The sequence below is a fragment of the Gasterosteus aculeatus genome, chromosome Y (genome assembly GCF_964276395.1).
Source record: "Gasterosteus aculeatus chromosome Y, fGasAcu3.hap1.1, whole genome shotgun sequence".
Taxonomy (NCBI): domain Eukaryota; kingdom Metazoa; phylum Chordata; class Actinopteri; order Perciformes; family Gasterosteidae; genus Gasterosteus; species Gasterosteus aculeatus.
In genome coordinates this window covers 13,454,704-13,463,927 of record NC_135709.1, presented here as the reverse complement: position 1 = coordinate 13,463,927, position 9,224 = coordinate 13,454,704, and positions in this window count along the sequence as shown.

The following is a 9,224-nucleotide window of genomic DNA, read 5'->3' as shown; positions in this document are numbered from 1 at the left end:
TTAGAGCCAGATATCTGCGGAGAATTGCTCATGTAATCTTTTTCTCTTCTAAATAAATGTTAACTTTTTGACTTTAATTGATCAACGTGCTGCGATTCTTCTCATCAACCAACTCGGGGGGATCGGAGATCCTGACAATTTCTAACGGTATCTTACAGTATGTCATAATAATTGTAACATACGGTTAAATTTTCATCCCTTGCTTGTAAATTAATGGCCGATGTCATGAATAAACAGTTAAAGCTGTCAATTTACAATAATAGCAGACTACCGTAATTCAACTGCATGTTACATATATTTTATGAAGTGGTGGAAATACACATACAAATGCAGTGAATCACAATCCATCTACATCTGTTGTAGGTTAATGTATGGATGCCCATGTCAGCCACTGAAAAACAGGTCCTGTAAGTCATCTTAATGAGATAGTATCTCATGAGATACGATGATGACTTTGACTTACAGGGCATTACTATACATGCAGCTGTCACTTTTACCCAAAACGCCCATGGTTTGATATAATTTTATGTGGAGTAATTGGAGGTTAGGTGTCTTGCTCAGTGACACTTCAACTTGGCACAGGGAGCAGCCAGGATTCAAACCACCAACCTTGAGCAGAACAGCACATCCTCCCTATCCCATGCGCCGCCTTTGCTGTCGTTTCAGTGGCCGGAATGTAAAGATTATAAATATTTGTATTATTCAAAGTGTTCATTACCTAAAAGTCATTTGAGTGTTAATCGTGACCGACTGCTCCTGAACGCGTAATCTCAGTTCATCCAGAACACCTGTCAGTGCAGTTCAACATCGGAGGAGTTTCTCAAGTAACGGTGGTAAGTGTTATTTGCCTCATCTTTGTAATTTTAATATTTTACCAATGACAGTGTTTCTAAATATTTTATTTTGGTTTGTTTTACAGAGGCACTGGATTAAGGACGCCAGCCGTTTGCTGCGGTCAATTGAAAGTGTTCCATAACGTATTGTTGCAGTTAGTTTACCTTGTTCCTAATGATTTTATAATTCATTTTTTTATTATTGTATACATGCGGCATATTTTATGTTTGTTCTTGGTTACAAAGGCCTAACATTTTTGTCTTAAAGGCATCTAATAAACTCCAACCACTAGGACCGAAATGAGTTTGGTTGTCTTTCTTTAATTTGTGGGGAATTAAATGCAAAAATATACGGTTATAAGTAAATGGTAACATTCTGGTATTTATAACACAAAAACAGTAATCGTATGGTAACAAACTGTAATCCAATATACGACAACATACCGTTAATGACGGCAGGGCACTGTAAATAAAACAGTAAGTTACTAGCGTAGACTGCCAGTAAATTGCAGTTACAGTTGCAATCAAAATGATTCAACCCCCCATTGCACATTAGGTTTATTGGCAAAAATATACAATTTCTCAGCTGTTTGCAATAAACAAATGACACAAGAATTGTTTAAGTAGTTTAGTGAAACTAACATTACAAAGGTTTTGTCCAAATTCAACACAAAATGCTACTTTTAATGACTTTATTGAATTTACTGCAGTCTCAAAATTATTAAACCCCTTCATGACAAGCATCTCCAGTACTTAATAGAGCACCCTTTTGCTGTTATGACCTTCTGCAAACTTGATGCATAGCCAGACACCAGCTTCTGACAGCGTTCCTGAGGAATCTTAGCCCATTCCTCATGGGCAATGGCCTCCAGTTCAGTAATATTCTTTGGTGTGCGTTTTGCAACCGCCTTCTTCAAATCCCACCAGAGATTTTTGATGGGGTTCAAGTCAGGCGACTGTGACGGCCACTCTGGAATCTTCCATTTCTTCTTCTGAAACCAAGCCTTGGTGGACTTTGAGGTATGCTTGGGATCATTGTCCTGTTGGAAGGTCCAACGCCCAAGTTTCAGCTTCATCACAGACGGCACGCTGTTTTTTCCTAAGATTTCCTGATATTTGACTGAATTCATCGTGCCCTCCACACGCTACAGGTTTCCAGTGCCAGAGGCAGCAAAGCAGCCCCAGAGCATCACTGGGCCACCGCCATGCTTCACTGTAGGCAGGGTGTTCTTTTCAGCATATGCTTCATTCTTCTTCCTCCAGACATAGCGCTGATCCATAGGCCCGAATAGTTCTAGTTTTGTCTCATCGCTCCACAGAACAGAATTACAAAACTTCGGTGGCTTATTTATAAGGTTTTCAGCATATTGGAGCCGACTTTTCTTGTGCTTTTGGGTCAGTAGTGGTGTGCGTCTTGGAGTCCGGGCTTCGAACCCTTCAGTGTTTAGTATGCGCCTTACTGTGCAAACTGAAACCTCAGTGCCTGTTGCCACCAAGTCTTGCTGCAGGTGTTTTGCAGTCACTCGAGGGTTTTTGACCACTTGCCTCCCTGATAGCTTCCTCTTTCTGCCACGTCCAGGTAGTGTAGCCACTGTTCCTTCAACTTTGAACTTGCTTTGAACTATGCTTCCAACTGTATTTCTAAGGACATTCAGTTCTTTTGCTATCTTTTTGTATTGAGGCTCGCCTGCGACATCTGGTTTACTACGAGCCCGTTCGAGCACGGGAACCAGCATCGCAGCCACGGGGCTTTACGCGACAACCTCTGTATGACAAGTCAACCCTCCACATCCACGCAGAACGGAGGAGCGCGGCATTGGCAGTGCAGGGTCTACCACGGGGTAGGCCTTCCACACAAGCAGCTAACACTTCGTCACGATGCGAAACGGAGCTGTTCACGGGTGATAATCAAAAGTTCTTTTCATGGGCTTAGTTGGGGGTTCGCTGTCTTGTCTTGAATTAAGAGTTAGGTAAGGGGGGAAGCAGGATGTGCCGAGCAGGCAGACACGATTCTGACAAGATGGCGAGTCAGTTTCTGTCCTCGCTGAGGAATGCAAGGTCTGCGGGTCAACTAGCAGATTTCCCAGCCAAAGGGGGATTTAGAGACACACCAACACTATTCAACATACACACTCTGTTCGCTGATGTTTACGTTAAGTCAGGAGTCTGGACATTGGATGTGACCGGATCTTTAGATGCGGGAGTTGGAATGTCCTCCTCTACGCCAGTTTAGGGCCAATAGAAATCTTTCCTTCTCTGTCTTTCAAGGGTTATAAAACATGATGTTCTTGCTGATGTTAGTTAGTTGTTCTTCCGGCCTGTGTGCTGCCTGAACTGCTCCTGCCATTGCAAACGCAGCGCTGATACTTGACCTGTGATCTGACAAATAAATTTCCCAGAACGAGAGAAGTCGTTCGGCTGAATTTTTGATAACCTCGACCAGGCTCCAATTCTTGAACACGTATTCTTACACGGGTGTGGTTTCTTTTGCCGATCGTCCACAGAATCCTAAGCAATAACATCAGGCGCCTGTTTCATGTGCGTGCACTAGAGGTGGTAGCAATATAAATAAATAAAATAGAGAAGAGAAGATTAGCCCTCGGCTGCGTCATTGTGCAAGTGACAGGTTGGCAATCACAATTGCAGGTGCCAACTGTGCGACTTCTTCCAAGGCTAAGCTACTGAGGAAGGTGTGCAGCTTTAAGTTGGTCAGAGAGGCAGCGCAATGGGGTTGCTTTATTGTCGCCATACGCATCACATGCTGCTAGCTAGACATGCCGGCTTATTTGTCCCAACCTCCTCAACTAAAGCTGGGGACAGGAGCCGTACTGACATCCAACGTACAGCGTTGGATGGCAGTGGGTTCAATGGGATAGTGTCACGGCTCCAACAGCGGCTTTTGGGTGCAGCAATGTTAAGACAGATGCAGGCCATCTGTGTGTTTTGGGGGGGTTCCATCAAGCCACGGCAGGCCAGACCATGGCTCCTCTTTTTCAGTTGATTCCATTTGGTGTGACAATCCAGCGGGGTCGTTAATATGCATGGTAACTTATATGCGTCAACTACGGGTAAAAGGCTTTGCCTTACTGGCTGTACCACTTAAGGACGTTAGCCCCAACAGTACTCAGGGAATTATTTAGGGGCAGCTACTGCAACTACAAACCAAGGTATCTCCTATTCATCCCTGCCACCAATGGGAAGTTGGGCTGCTGCAAACCCCACATTCACCAACTTCAAGGATGATGAGTTCGATTCAGGAAGGACTTAAAAGGTCGGTAAGTCATGCATTTATTGATGTCATCATTCACATAGCTTCTTGTATATCGGCATTTTGTTTGCCCGGTGGCCTGTGGTACCAGATATCATTCATGCAATGTTTGTTTCAGCCCTAAGTAGTCCGCACCGTTTATTCAAGGGGATCTTCGCTCGTGGCCCTAAACGTCCTTGCATGGCAGTGATAGACTCTGTAATAATAAATAATTTGGTCTCACCTGTCCCGTTTGCAGTTCTGAAGAAGGAGGTCCGTCAGTTGACCTGCCAACCTGGGATCAAGTTAGGTTTGTGGTCTCATGTGACCAGTCCAGCTGACTTCATGGAGATGTTGCGGGCTAACCGGACCAGTCAAGCTAACGCGTTTTCTAGCCTAACGCGACCTTCTAGCAGACTCCAGTCACGCCTCATGGATATGGGGAAGCAAGAGTCTGCATGTTTCTTAAAACTGGGGTCATGAACAGAGTGGAGATCTACTTGGCTACGGCAGCCGCTATCTGCTTTGCTGCTGTTCTGCATGTTAACCGCCCTATCTTTGCAGGTTGAGCACCAGCTGTTGAGTCGGATGTTACCTTCCTGAGTTCTTTGAACACTCACCCTAGCTTCACATCACCATGGCAGGTTGCTAACTGCAATTCTGGTCTCCAGACGTCCTACGGCCGGACATGCTGCTCTGGACGTGGCGCGTAGTCCGAGCTCTAATAGAGGCGGTCCTACAAACGCCCAATATGGAGGCCCTCGCAGGCGGGTGTCTTGCACTGATTGCCGCTGTGCTGGTTTTGAATCTATACCACAACATCTCAAGATCCACCTCCCCATTATTCTCAACCTAGAATAACTGCTAGAGCTGCAGCAGCTAACCAAGGCATTCCTGTGACAAGCCGGCAGCTGATAGGGTGGTGGTCGTTGTCTGCTGTGACGTTCCACTTCGCCCTGACCATAGCAAGCAAGCAAGCAAAGCAAAGCACTCTCAAGCCAAGATCTGTAAAGCCATAAAGAGCTGGTAAGCAAGCATTTAACTGGTGGTGGTGTTTTCCATTCTGGCAATGTTGGCAATGTTCAACGTTCCATTGCGATGACTCTTACTGTGAAAATCAACGTACTTCTGGTTTAGCGGCTTCGCTTCATATTTTTGTTTTATTGACAAAACCCCAAGAGGGATTTAACGGAGTAAAAAGTTGGCAGTTTGTCTCGTTTTTTGGTTCTAAATGAAAAACGAGAAAACGACTGTCCACTTCCGTTTTACCGTTTTGGATTTAAAACGAAAAACGAGAAACGAGTGTTTTCGTTTTCAGTTTTTTACGGTAAAAGGGACTATCAAAAGGTACACGGACCCTCTTGTAAATCGGGTTATTTGATGAAATTGCGCTCACTTTTTTCTTGTTCTTCTGGGTTTGTATCCTTATGGTTGAAATGCACTTATTGAAAGTCGCTTCGGATAAAAGCGTCAGGTAAATAAATGACGGTGATGTAATAAACAGCCGGATCCGTTTTAACCGATTCTTCAATAGACATCACGTGACTTTTAGGTAGAGTCTCTCAGTGGTAAGAACACACACACACACAGCAAATATCTAATCCTGCATCTTATAAATTGAGGTTAAACGCAATTGAAAATGGAAATTAAGGGAGGCTTAAAGAATTAAACAATAGCCCTTACTGTATAAGATGGCTGGGTTATGTTATTACATGAACTATATCTAAAATAAATGTTAGTAAAATAACATAAATAGTGCAATTTCATAGATCAATATCTAAATAGCTTGATAACAGCTCTTATCAATGAGTCATTGCAGTAAAATATCAGATTAAATCACTTTATCAATCTTTTAAAGGTTTTTAATTTTGAAGTTGAACCCACACTTGTACTATTAATAAAACCAATAGCTGTTACTTTCACATGGTTATAGAATCTGTTTACTTCCATTCTCCATCTTTAACAGACTACTTTACTAAATAAAAGGGGCACTTTTTTATCGTGAGTTAATGCTTAATGTAATAACATTGTATTTTCCTTATCCATTCGTTATTTTTGATTAGATAGTCTGGCATTCATGAATTCAAATGTTGCAAAGGATAAAGGTATCCGCTGTTTGCTTCCGCTTTTTTCTGTTTTTCAAATATTGGAGCTGAGATTGCGGTGTAGAGAGGAGGGTGACAGTACAGCTGATGGAGCTTATGCAGTCACAGCACACAGATGGTTTCTCTGGCAGCCACCTGAGTCCAGATTTTCTTAAACCTCCCGGTTCTCGTATCCCTGGTCTGCTTCAGGTCAGTTCATTTGGATTTTGGCTCCCACAAGCCTCCATTTACAGACACGTTACTTTGGCACAGACCACACGTTGTAGAGGATGGGTTGGTAGTGGCACAATGTGTGGTTGCAGAGCTGGAGGGTGTTAACTGCTCATAATAGTGGGGTATTGTGTGTACAGAAAATCCTGCAATCGGTTAACGGTTTAGATCAGAAGTCATCTGTCGTTGAGCCGTGCAGAGAAGTGTGCAGAATGTGATGTCTCCAATATTTGGCAGTTTTGCAGTTTTTCCAAGCACAACCATAAAAGCACATATTCATCAAAATTGCACAATAAATAGATATAAATATAAATTTGAACCAGAATTAATTAACCAATTAACACTGGTGTTACTTTAAACAGCTGCCTCAGAGCTTTATTGACGATGAGATCAGATGTGTCTATAAGTCTGTGCATTAATATTAGATTTAATTCCGCTTTAACACGGTAACTTTTTAATTGTTTGTTAAAGGTCTACTCCCACAATCTCTGTGTGTATGATTTCTTTTTAGAGTAAAGTATTTTAAATGAAAACGTAAAAACAATTGAAAAACACTGCTTCACAACAAGTCTCAGTTCAACTTTACTTTTTTTTAATTAATTTTTTGATTAATTTGTCCCCACCGGATATGTAAATCAGCAACTGACAAATCAGCCCTTTCAAAAGAAGATATTTCAATGTTTGTTCAATGCCAGTCATTGCAGGTTAGCGGCTTAGCTTGCATGGAGGCTAGATGCAGGTAGTGGCACCAGGCCAGGAAAAACTCATAACCCCCGGCACGACCTCAACTTGTTGTCTGTATACTTGGACAAGTGCTGGCACACTTATTTATTTCACCTTTGAACGGAGCCAGGTGTCTCTCCTTATTTCCAGTGTTCCTGATAAGCTAAGCCTCCTCAGACTATAGATTGATTTAATAACAGGTGCATAAGTGATGGTGATCTTTTTATCCCAGACACAGCGCCAATTAAGACATTTCCCCAAACGGCAAACCCATTTCTCTAAATAACTTCTGCTTGGCACAATCATAAAAAAATGGACAGTTCTGCTTTTTATTGACAGTAAACTCACAGGTTGTCACTGTAGGATATTAGAAACAAATTGACGACCCGGTTCATAAAATTAATAAAATGCATATAGTGTACACCAGAATACAGCCATGATTCTGAAACTGTGTAATCAATAAAGTAATGACAATATTGTAAAACCACTGTAATTCTGCAACTATAATAGAATAATACCAATGTACAGTTATGATTGTATTTGATGTAATGTAATCAACTGGAATGCATGCATGTAGTACTTGCACAACAACTGATATTGACTAAGGGTCATTCGAAATCCGAGTTACATTGAACTCACCAGAAGACCACTCCCAGAGGTGTGGACACTAACTTTCACACCTTTAAGCATTGTTATAAATACCTGTAGGAACCATTGTTCTCGAGTTCGCTGGTGGAGGCGACAAACGGGCACTAGGGATGGTCAAAAGGACTGACCTGGGGCCTGTTGGTTGCTGAGACCAGCGGCTTCTCAGCTGAGATGTTCTTTTTACCACAACACCATCTCCTTTATTAAATACATTTGATTTTAACCTTTTGATCAGCGATGACCTCTGTCCGTCCGGCGTTTCTTCATTTTGAATACAACATCACATAACGGTTTCTTTTCTTCAAGAGCAGTCAATCAAGCTGCAGTATGACTTTACTTTTGTGCGTCTGTGCTACACCCAAAGTGTTCTTTAATAAGCTTCCAGTCTGGAGTAACACTGGAGAGAAGGAGTCTGTATTTGTGCCTTCATTAACTTGTCTTTGCTTGTTGATGTGTGCTTTTATTGTGCTGTGATGTGTGTGCTTCTACATATGTGTGCACGTCCCTGTGTTCGGTGTGTGTACGCCTGGTTGTGTGGGTTGCGCGGGCATCTTGGTTGTAACATCCATTTTGAATCACTTATTTAATTTACATGAGCTATATTTAAGGAGATCATAAATTAAATACCAGGCTTCCTTTCATCAATGCATAAATCATGGCTGTTATCTTCTTACATTTATATTCTCTGCCCTCCTTTCCCCCTGCAGACAGTGCAGTGCTCTGCCTCCAGTCTTTATCACGTTGGTTTATCACAGTGGAAAGGATGTGTGATGTATTATTATATGTTTACATGCACAATGATGCCCTTCAGTTGTTCTGTCTACTCAGCTGTTCACACATTGAGTTGGCGGCTGTATATACTGTTACTAAAAACCCCATGATAAGAAACCCTGAACATGATTTAAGATTGAATACATTTAATGTCCCGAGGAAAGAATTCAGTGTGCCAGAACAGAAAATTGTGCAAATCAGTAAAAAACCACATCAGCAGAAAGGAAAATCACCCTCTTGCACGTAACCGCTGAAGGAGAATCTCTCCCATTTCAAGAATACATGTCACATCTGTGGCCATAATGCAGTGTTTTTCTTATTCTCTTTTCCCAAATTACAGACCCTGATTAAAAAACTCACTGCTATCTTGCATAGACATCTGTTCAGATTTGGTGCCTTTATCCATCAGTTCAAAGGAAAACATTCATCAACAACTTAACTTAATGCCAGCAAAGGAACGAAGGAGAAAAGAGTTTTCTACATTTGTCTAAACATTTGACTCACAACTACAACATTCAATCTGCTGGCTGCCACAGCAGCATTGTGGGCCAAACACCTGTGGAAACGTGGGTTTTACCTCCAACAGTATAATGCAAAATAATCTGTATTCTTCTTCAGGGGACAGCTCATCCCAAAATAATGAATACATATCCTCCTCTTACCTGTACTAGTTTTTATCAATTAGTA